A 12,011-nucleotide genomic window follows, 5' to 3' on the forward strand; every position below is an offset into this window, starting at 1 on the left:
GGGAGTCCCTTCTTGAACCAGTTGAAGCCAGGCAAAGTCCTTCTTGTGGTGAAGCCCAAGTGTGCAGCTGGTGCAGTCCTTCTGAGTGCAGGTTCCAGGTGCAGGCCAGGGGTCCAGCAGGGCAGTCCTTCTTCTTCTTTAGTTCCTTTCTTGTTGAATTCTGGAGGGGATCTGAGGTGTGGGTGCAGGTCTGCCAGTTTTATCCTTGCTCCTGGGTGAAAAGCAGGGGGGCCCTGGTTCTCCAATCAGGGACAGGGTCGTCCCCCTGTGATGACCACTTCCTGGGAAGTGTGGCAAAAATCCATCCCAGAAGGCAACAATCTCTACAAATCCAACATGGATGAATCTGATTTTTGGAGGTTACATCTGGCTGAGCCCACCCACTGGTGTGGCTAAAAATCATAAACACACCCCTCTCCTGCCTTCTCCTAATCTAATCAAGGGGGCACCTAGCTGTCTGGGGTTGCAGGATGTGGGGGTGTTGCTGGGTGCTGCAAATGTCCTTCTCTGCCTTTGAAGACCTCCCCCTTCCTGCCTCACCATCTGCTGAGGGGAGATTCTCTCCCCCAAGCACATTCCTTTGTGTGAAGCCAGGCCACTTCACACCTAATCAAGGCAGCCTGGCAGAAGCTGCTGCAGGCTGGCCAATCAGAGCACAGCAGCAAAAACAATGCAGAGCTGAAATTGGCAACTTTTTAGGTAAAGTCTAAACTTTTTACCTGAACAAGTTATATTAAATCCAACAACTGGAAGTTGTGGGATTTATTACAACAATCAATTTGATACCAAATTCTTGGTATGTAACATTTAAGGAGACTTTAAAATTTAAAATAAAGTCTGCCCATTCTAGCCTATGAAGGCCATTTACTTCAATGAGGGAAAAACGAATTTGGCTGTTTTTACCTCACCAGGGCTTATAAATCTATTTTTATAAAGTCCCTGCTTATAGTTACATGGCACCCAGCCCTAGGGGCACATAGGGCACACCTTAGGGGTGACTTATATGTAAAAATAAGGTAGTTTAAGACTTTGGAAGTACCTTTAATTCCAAAGTCGAATTTGCATATAACTTTAATTTAAAAGCAGCCAGCAAGGCAGGCTTGCTTTTAAAATGACACTGGGCACCTCAGCAATGCACCTAGGTGTGCACCACCTATGCTGTGGTCCCTAAACCTACATGCCCTACCATATACTGGGGACTTATAGGTAGGTTAACTTAGCCACTTATAATTAGCCTAATTTGCATATCCATTTTACACAGAGCAAAGGCCCTGGGACTGGTTAGCAGTACCCAGGGCACCTTTAAAGTCAGGAAAACACCAGCAAAAAGTGGAAAATGGGGGCAAAAAGTTATGGGGCCTCTGCAATCAGCCCTGTTTTCTCACACAACCCCCCCCCCCCAGCCCCCACGCCCAGGAGACTCAGCCCAACCCTGGGAGAGTCTTCCTGGCTTGTTAGGCGAGGAAGACAGTGAAGAAAACTGGCTGTCCCTTTGCAGGGCCTACTCTGCCTTATATCCTCCTGTCAGGGTCACTCCCTATGGGAAGTGAAGCCATCCCAACAGTAAAAGGACCCAACACAAACTGAAACTTTCCTCTAGGGGGGTCTTCCTCCTTTCTCTCTGCCAACTTGGGTAGTGAGGTGCCCACCTCCCCTACTCCAAACTTTGCTAGGGCAACACCTAGCTTACCCAAAGAGGTCACCCAACACTTGAGCAACCCCACCATGACCAATAGAGTCAGGGGGCCTACTTTGCTATTGGCCCTGGGGTCTGCCTCCCAGGCCAAGTACAGTGCTTCCAGGAAGGCTAGCACCCAGCAGAGGCTACTGACAGCTGTCAGTACCCAGAACCACACCCTAAGCTCTCCACTGACAGGTGGCTGAGCTGCTTTAGGGGCATCTTTGGGGTCCTGGCACCCCTCTTGCTGTCTAGAGTGGGGGGCTACCACCTCCTGTGGCAGACACCCTCCTTCCACTCTCCCTTCTGTCAGTGCAGGGGCAACACCTTGCATCTGGACCGCTGCCTGACTACTCAGGACTTCCTTGGGGTCAGGTGAGGGCTCACCAGTGCCAACTCTGGGCTCCCCCCCTACTGGGGCAGAAGGCCCTTGGCTCCCGGGAACTCTCTTTAAGAGTGGCCTACCCTTCCTTTTCTTCTTTCCTTTTCTTGGGGACCCCTGTTTCCTAACTGTAGGGACTGACTCCCCAGGACTTTGGGTTGGGGGGGCGCCCTGGGCGACCACCCCATCTGTGACCAGACTCACCTCTGGGAGGTCATTGCCCAGGATACAATCTAGGGAGAGGTCAGCACTGACTACCACCCTAATCCAGTCAAGGATACCCTCCCTCTCTAGGGGCACTATGGCTACAGGTTTGGAGGTGACCTCCCCTGTGGCTATCCTGACTTTCTTTGTCTTTCCTGGGACATACATGTCTGGCGTCACTAACCGGTCACTCACTATAGTGTGACTGGCACAGGTGTCCCTCAGGCCAGTGGTAGGGATCCCATTCACTTGAATGTGGTGGAAGTGCCTACTCCCACCCTCAGGGATCACCAGCTTACCATCTGGTCCTGTCTCCCAGCACAATGCTAGGAGGACTTCATCATCTGAGGAATCCTCCTCTATGGCTACACTGGACAGCCCAGTGCTAACCACCTTCCTTGGACAGGCTGCATCTCCTCTGAAGTGACCTGTCTGCTGACAGTCAAAGCAAGCCCTACTGTCCAAGAGTTTTTTTAACCCTGGGTCTCCCTGTCTCTGCTTGTCAGAGTGGGAGTGGGATTTACTCTCCTCCTTCTTAGGGTTCTGGGGTACAGAGGGAGTCTCTGTGGTGGGCTTACCACCTCCCTCCTTAGGTTTTTGGGGACCTGTCCCCCCCTTCTTGGAGTCTCCCCCCTGGGACTTGACAACCACCCTGGTTCTCAACCACTCATCAGCTGCCTCCCCTAGCTCTCTCGGGTTGGTCTGCTTAGAGTCCACTAGATGCTGGCGTAACCTTTCTTGGGTACAATTGGTCCAGATGTGCTCTCTCATGATCAGATTGTATAACCCCTCATAAGTATCTACTTTGTTACCAATAATCCAGCCCTCTAGTGCCTTTAGTGAAATGTCCACAAAGTCAACCCAAGACTAGGTACTGACCTTCTGGGTGTCCCTGAACTTCATTCTATATTGCTCTGGGGTCAGACCAAACTTCTTGGCTAAGCACCTCTTCATACTAGGGTATGAATCTGCCTCCTCCCCCCTTAAGGTCAGAAGCCTATCCCTCCCTGAGTTGGGGACCAACTCCCACAAAAGGGAACCCCAGTATTGAGGCCTAACCCTTCTCATTTGGAGTGCCCTCTCAAAGGCCCCCAGCCACTTATCTATGTCATCCCCCTCTACATAAGCAGGAACTACCCCCTTGGGTAATCTGGGGCAAACTCCCCCACCCATGGACACCTCAGCTTCTTTATCGCTGCTTCCATCTCTTTTCTCTTTGTATGCCCACTTTTTCTTTTCTAGGGCCAGCTTCTCTGCTTCCAAAGCTATGCATGCTAGCTGGGCCTCCAGCTCTCTTTCTCTGATGGATGGGTTCTCTCCTCCTGAAAGGACCCCCTTCCCACCACTAGCTTTGGATCTGCCCCTAGTGACTGTATTTACTGAGGACCGTTCTTCCTCATCCTCACTTAGGCTCAGATGCCTTCCCTCCCCTGAGTGGTTAGAGCTTGCATCCTCCCTTCTTTCTCCCTCCTCTGGAGCTTCTTCTGACTCTACCTCTTGGGCCTCAGCCCATGCTGTCAGGGATGTGATCAGGATTTGCTTCCTGAGATCAGTGGTTGCAGGCAACCCTCTTTCAATACACAACCCCCTAAGCTGGACTACTGTCAGTGTGGGTAGGCTAGCCACATCAAGCTCCATGGTTCCCTAGTTTTGTGTCAACAAAAACTTTTTGCAAAAATTGGAAACAAGAATTTAGAAAAATTACAAAAATTCAATATTTGAAATTAATCCAAATTAAAAATTAAAAACAATTTTTGCACTAGGACAATTTAAAGGATTTTTAATTTGTTTTACCCAAAACTGTAACGTGATATTGAACACAAGTACAGGATCCCGTCGCTGCTTCCAATTATGTTGGAAAATGGGTTATTGGTAGGGCAGGTAGGTACATACACCTAGCAACAAGCCACTAACCTCCACATAGGTACAGTTAGGTCTCAGTAAATTAATCCCAGCTCAACCCTTGGTAGCTTGGCAACGAGCGTCAAAGCTTAACTTAGGAGACAAAGTGTAAAGCATTCAAATATCACAAAACAATAATTAAATAAAACACAGGAAACAGTTTAAAAATCCAAAACCAATTTATAAAAATAGTTTATATTTTTATCTTTAAAATGACACAAAAACGATTAAAATCGGTTCAGGGGAACCGGAGATATGAATTTTTAAAGAATTATTACTTTTCTAGCGCTTAGAAACAAAAAGCGCCAATCGGGTCATCTGGTTGCACCTCGACCGGGGCAAAGTCAAACTTTCAGGCCGACCGCGATGGAGCCCTGCTCGGCTACAGGTCGCGGGAGGCCTCGGTTAAAAAGTTACCTTCTGACTTAGTCTTTATTTTGAAGTTTTTCTTCACCGGGACGAACCTGCCAGTTGAATCCGACCTCCTGGAGCCCTTGTCCGGATACGCGATGTGGGTTTCCTCGGTGGAGACTTTTACCTTCGAACTTAGTCGTTTTTTCGAGATGAAAATCCTTCGACCGGGGTAAACCTGGATCTTGATCCGACGTCCATGGAGCCCTTCTCGGATACGATGGCTGGGAGGTCCCGGTCAACTTTTTACGTTCGGACTTAGTCTCTTTTTTGGATGTTTTTCTTTACCGGGACGAACCACGAAGTCAGGCCGGGTCGCGGTTGAGGCAAGCCGGCTAGAATTTCCGCGGCGGGTCGGTCCCTCTCTGGAGCTTTTTTCCAAAAACTCTCAAATCTTTTCCAAACTTCTGGGGCTTCACCCAGATGTTCTTTTAAGGTTCTTTTGGGGTCCACAGCTCACCCCAAGGGTCCAGAAGTTCTGTGATGGTCCTTGGGGGGTGCGGACTTCAACTCCCAGAATGCACCTGGCGCAAACTCCTTTTTGGCCACTGGACAGTGGTCAGCTGGTCGCTTTCTTCAGGAGTTGGTGCAGGGGACTCTGGTTAGCAATTTTTCACCTGTAGCAAACAGGGAGTCCCTTCTTGAACCAGTTGAAGCCAGGCAAAGTCCTTCTTGTGGTGAAGCCCAAGTGTGCAGCTGGTGCAGTCCTTCTGAGTGCAGGGTCCAGGTGCAGGCCAGGGGTCCAGCAGGGCAGTCCTTCTTCTTCTTTAGTTCCTTTCTTGTTGAATTCTGGAGGGGATCTGAGGTGTGGGTGCAGGTCTGCCAGTTTTATCCTTGCTCCTGGGTGAAAAGCAGGGGGGCCCTGGTTCTCCAATCAGGGACAGGGTCGTCCCCCTGTGATGACCACTTCCTGGGAAGTGTGGCAAAAATCCATCCCAGAAGGCAACAGTCTCTAAAAATCCAACATGGATGAATCTGATTTTTGGAGGTTACATCTGGCTGAGCCCACCCACTGGTGTGGCTAAAAATCATAAACACACCCCTCTCCTGCCTTCTCCTAATCTAATCAAGGGGGCACCTAGCTGTCTGGGGTTGCAGGATGTGGGGGTGTTGCTGGGTGCTGCAAATGTCCTTCTCTGCCTTTGAAGACCAGTTTGGCAGCCCTCCTCCTTCCTGCCTCACCATCTGCTGAGGGGAGATTCTCTCCCCCAAGCACATTCCTTTGTGTGAAGCCAGGCCACTTCACACCTAATCAAGGCAGCCTGGCAGAAGCTGCTGCAGGCTGGCCAATCAGAGCACAGCAGCAAAAACAATGCAGAGCTGAAATTGGCAACTTTTTAGGTAAAGTCTAAACTTTTTACCTAAACAAGTTATATTAAATCCAACAACTGGAAGTTGTGGGATTTATTACAACAATCAATTTGATACCAAATTCTTGGTATGTAACATTTAAGGAGACTTTAAAATTTAAAATAAAGTCTGCCCATTCTAGCCTATGAAGGCCATTTACTTCAATGAGGGAAAAACGAATTTGGCTGTTTTTACCTCACCAGGGCTTATAAATCTATTTTTATAAAGTCCCTGCTTATAGTTACATGGCACCCAGCCCTAGGGGCACATAGGGCACACCTTAGGGGTGACTTATATGTAAAAATAAGGTAGTTTAAGACTTTGTAAGTACCTTTAATTCCAAAGTCGAATTTGCATATAACTTTAATTTAAAAGCAGCCAGCAAGGCAGGCTTGCTTTTAAAATGACGCTGGGCACCTCAGCAATGCACCTAGGTGTGCACCACCTATGCTGTGGTCCCTAAACCTACATGCCCTACCATATACTAGGGACTTATAGGTAGGTTAACTTAGCCACTTATAATTAGCCTAATTTGCATATCCATTTTACACAGAGCACAGGCCCTGGGACTGGTTAGCAGTACCCAGGGCACCTTTAAAGTCAGGAAAACACCAGCAAAAAGTGGAAAATGGGGGCAAAAAGTTATGGGGCCTCTGCAATCAGCCCTGTTTTCTCACAGCAGGGATTTCATGAATCGTGTTTGAGAGAAAACTGTTTTCTCATGTTTTTCCATAGAGGTTAAGGGAGGTGCTCCAGAAGCTAAAATTAGAACATATTGTAAGGAAATGGCTCCCTGTTGCAGTTACCCCCCACTTTGTGCCTTATACTGATGCTGAATTGACTGAGAAGTGTGCTGGGACCCTGCTAACCAGGCCCCAGCACCAGTGTTCTTTCACCTAAAATGTACTATTGTTTCCACAATTGGCACACCCCTGGCACACAGATAAGTCCCTTGTAAAAGGTACCAGTGGTACCAAGGGCCCTGTGACCAGGGAAGGTCCCTAAGGGCTGCAGCATATGTTGTGCCACCCTAAGGGAGCCCTCAACTAACACATGCACACTGCCATTGCAGAGTGTGTGTGTTGGTGGGGAGAAAAAGGCAAAGTCGACATGGCATCCCTCTCAGGGTGCCATGCACACAAAATGCTGCCTGTGGCATGGGTAAGTAACCCTTCTAGCAGGCCTTACAGCCCTAGGCCAGGGTGCACTATACCACAGGTGAGGGCATAGCTGCATGAGCAATATGCCCCTAGTGTCTAAGTCTATTCTTAGACATTGTAAGTACAGTTGTGGCCATATTAAGTATATGGTCTGGGAGTTTGTCAAAAACGAACTCCACAGCTCCATAATGGCTACACTGAATACTGGGAAGTTTGGTATCAAACTTCTCAGAATAATAAGCCCACACTGATGCCAGTGTTGGATTTATTAAAAAATGCACACAGAGGGCATCTTAGAGATGCCCCCTGTATTTTACCCAATTGTTCAGTGCAGGACTGACTGGTCTGTGCCAGCCTGTTGCTGAGAGACGAGTTTCTGACCCCATGTGGTGAGGGCCTTTTGTGCTCTCTGAGGACAGAAACAAAAGCCTGCTCTGGGTGGAGGTGCTTCACACCTTCCCCCTGCAGGAACTGTAACACCTAGCAGTGAGCCTCAAAGGCTCAGGCTTCATGTTACAATGTCCCAGGCAACTCCAGCTAGTGGAGATGCCCGCCCCCTGGACACAGCCCCCACTTTTGGCGGCAAGTCCAGGGGAGATAATGAGAAAAACAAGGAGGAGTCACCCACCAGTCAGCACAGCCCCTAAGGTGTCCTGAGCTTAGGTGACCCCTGCATTTAGAAATCCTCCATCTTGATTTTGGAGGATTCCCCCAATAGGAATAGGGATGTGCCCCCCTCCCCTCAGAGAGGAGGCACAAAGAGGGTGTAGCAAACCCTCAAGGACAGTAGCCATTGGCTACTGCCCTCCCAGACCTAAACACCCCCCCCAGAACCTAGGTAACTAGATTCCTGAAACCTGAAGACGAAGAAGGACTGCTGACCTGAAGCCCTGCAGAGAAGACGGAGACACCAACTGCTTTGGCCCCAGCCCTACCGGCCTGTCTCCCCACTTCAAGAGAAACTGCAACAGCGACGCGTCCCCCAGGGTCCAGCGACCTCTGAAGCCTCAGAGGACTACCATGCATCTAAAAGGACCAAGAAACTCCAGAGGACAGCGGCCCTGTTCCACAAAGACTGCAACTTTGCAACAAAGAAGCAACTTTTAAAGACCACACGTTTCCCGCCGGAAGCGTGAGACTTTCCACTCTGCACCCGACGCCCCCGGCTCGACCTGCGGAAAACTAACTCTACAGGGAGGACTCCCCAGCGACTGCAAGCCTGTGAGTAGCCAGAGTTGAACCCCCTGAGCCCCCACAGCGACACCTGCAGAGGGAATCCAGAGGCTCCCCCTGACCGCGACTGCCTGCTTCAAAGAACCCGACGCCTGGGAAACACACTGCACCCGCAGCCCCCAGGACCTGAAGGATCTGAACTCCAGTGCAGGAGTGACCCCCAGGCGGCCCTCTTCCTAGCCCAGGTGGTGGCTACCCTGAGGAGCCCCCCCCTTTGCCTGCCTGCTTTTCTGAAGAGACCCCCAGGTCTCCCTATTTATCTCTATTGCAAACCCGACACCTGTTTGCACTCTGCACCCGGCCGCCCCTGTGCCGCTGAGGGTGTACTTTCTGTGCCTACTTGTGTAACCCCGGTGCCCTACAAAACCCCCCTGGTCTGCCCTCCGGAGTCGCGGGTACTTAACTGCTGGCAGACTGGAACCGGGGCACCCCTATTTCCATTGGAGCCTATGTGTTTTGGGCACCACTTTGACCTCTGCACTTGACCGGCCCTGAGCTGCTGGTGTGGTAACTTTCGGGTTGCCTTGAACCCCCAATGGTGGGCTACCTTGGACCCAACTTTGAGCCTTGTAAGTGCTTTACTTACCTGTGAACCTAACAACTACTTACCTCCCCCAGGAACTGTTGATTTTTGCAGTGTGTCAATTTTTAAAATAGCTTATTGCCATTTTTGCCAAAACTGTACATGCTATTGTGATGATTCAAAGTTCCTAAGATACCTGAGTGAAATACCTTTCATTTAAAGTATTGCTTGTAAATCTTGAACCTGTGGTTCTTAGAATAAACTAAGAAAAAATATTTTTCTATACAAAAACCTCATTTATTGCCTGTGTGTGTACAACAAATGCTTAACACTACCCTCTGATAAGCCTACTGCTCGACCACACTACCACAAAATAGAGCATTAGAATTATCTATTTTTGCCACTATCTTACCTCTAAGGGGAACCCTTGGACTCTGTGCATGCTATTTCTTACTTTGAAATAGTACATACAGAGCCAACTTCCTACACATATTTTCTGTAAATTCACACCATCTTTCTCAGCCGTATGAGAATGAAGTCTGACATTCTCAGTAAAACATGTATTTCCAACAAGAGCAACCTGTCAGTTGATTCCCTTGTGTTCTACTGCAGCCTCCCAGAGTGTTCTAAAGAACAACTAGAGCAAAAAGAACAGATGATACGCTGAATACTGAACAATGCAAATATTCACCTCCAGTCACAAAGATCTGGGTTTAATCCATCCTTTTTGGCCACCAAGCCACCCCAGTTTGGACCCAGCCATTTGCAAATCAGTCTTGACTGTGTTCCCTCATGGGAACAGTCCAGCCCAAACTGCCAAGCCAGGTCCTCTCTGGACTGGAAACAAGCATCCTGGGAACAGTTTCAACTAGAACACTAACAGTCTTACTTATGACAAAAGTCTGGCACACCTGAAGCCATCTTGATTGGATCACACTGGTAAAACCTAAAACATTTAATTTAGAAAGGAACAAAAAGGGGGGGTTAATTTTGTCATAGAAATCATGGTTAGTGCTGTACAAAAATCAGGACACATTTTAAGTGAGTTCTCAAATGCCTTCCTCTTCTATTTCATTAAAACATTCTGACATGCAGACTGAAACATGCACTTTTAACACTAGCAGCAGACTGCCAGTTAACTCCCTGGTGATCAGCACTAAAGTGCTAACATTCTGAATTTATGCCAAAAGTGTGGTATATCTGAACGCCATCTTGAAGGAATCGAAGAGAAAAAACAAAAGCATTTTCTACTGAGGATAATGCTGTAAATGAGGAGATTATGGAGCTTCATAACAAATACGTCTCCCAAGATGGCACCCAGAGCAAAAATGTAGCACAAATGTCACACAAATGTAGCCCAAGAATAGCCCAATGACAGACATGTGAATAATTGTTTTGTTTTTTGCAGTTTTACATAGAGCAGACTTAACCCAACAGTACTGGAGTGCTTTACAAGAGCACCCGTTACATTACAAAAAAAAACATTCATTTTGGTTTTAGGCATGGGGAGATTAAGTGATTTGCCCAGAATCACAGGATATCGAGCTCACGCCAAAACTCAAACCCGGTTCCTCAGTTGCAAAGTCTGACCGTAACACCACATTCTCTCCCCTAAGCATAATATATAATCAAGCGATTAACTGGATAAAAAAAATCAAGATAGCAAATAATTTAAAAGTGCTTTTTCACTATTTGGGAACTCAGAAAATATGTCCCCATTTAAATTTTTTAGCACACTAACCACAATTTCTATGGGAGTAAGACCCTCTCATTTTTCTAAAATCTAAAGGAAAATCTTTAGCCATTACAGTTTTGGTTACATCAAGATGATGTCATGTGTGCCACACTTTTGAAATAAATATTGAACGTTATCAATGTAGTTGTTCATTAGAATACTGTGGAGAGGCAAAGGTCAGGGGCACGGACTCAAATAATTGAGGGCAGGGAGGATGAGGGAGAGGCAACAGGTTGACCACGCTGAGCAGGTGGGGGGAAGTGGCAGCACCACAGACCATGGGGGGAAGAAGAAAGGGGAGCGGGGCAACAAACTAACCCTGCAGGACTGGCAAGAGGGGCTGGGACAATATATCAGACCATTGAGGGCAGAAGGAAGAGGCAGTGGCAGTACAAGGGTGCATGCCAACAGACACGATTCAGACAGGAGACTCCCAATGTTTTTAAGCCCAAAAGGTCTTTATTTAATTTGTCTCCTGCCTAAAATCTCCTCTTTTTCAATGTAAGTCAGTGGGCAAAATTAATTCCCCAGGTTTTTTCTTCACATTTTCCCTCTTACCAAGTTCAAAATGTTGGCATGTATGGTACATTGAATCACAGAGGGCAGGAGGAATGGGGTAGGAACATGGACTTGGATAACAGAGGGCAGGAGGGAGATGAGCAGGGGCACCAAACTGACCTAAAGGGAAGGTGTCAGGAGTTGCAGAGCACAATACACAACACAGGGCAAGCAGGAAGGCAGTGCAGCACAACGGACCATGGAAAGCAATAGGGAGGGGGCAGGGCCATGCACATGAACAACAGAGAGCAGAGGGGAAAGCGGCAAGGCAGCAAGTTGACCATACTGGACAGACAGGAGGGACAGTTGCAGGATAACTGACCATGAAGGGCAAGAGGGAGGGGGCAGGGACACGACAAATGTCCAGACAAGTCAGGAGGGTAGGGACAGAGGACTGCATTTAGAAAACAGAGGGCACGGGGCAAAGAGCCAGGGCAGGAGAAGCAAGCTGCCCATGAAGGGCAAGCGGGATGGGCACTGGAAGCACAACACACCACAGAGGGCAACAGTAAGACTATAGTGGCATACACACAGACAATGGAGGGAAGGTGGGAGTGGGGTCAGGGGCAGCAAGCTCACCACACACGGCAGGTGCAAGGGTCTGTCGCAGCACAGAAGACCATGCATGGCAAGCAGGATGGTTAGTGTCAGCATAACAGCCATGGTGGCTAAGAGGGAGGAGACAGGGGCATGCAGAAAGGACCATGGGGGACAGAAGGGAGGGGTAGTGTTGGACACAGACAAGAGAGGACAGGGGAAGGGACTTTACAACAGACCATGCAGGGCAGGTAGGAGGAGCAGTTGCAGCACAACAGAGCATGGGGGCAGAAGGAAATGGACAGGAGGGAGAGGATAGGTGCATGGAACTCGGACAG

The sequence above is a fragment of the Pleurodeles waltl genome, chromosome 1_2 (assembly GCF_031143425.1).
Source record: "Pleurodeles waltl isolate 20211129_DDA chromosome 1_2, aPleWal1.hap1.20221129, whole genome shotgun sequence".
NCBI lineage: Eukaryota > Metazoa > Chordata > Amphibia > Caudata > Salamandridae > Pleurodeles > Pleurodeles waltl.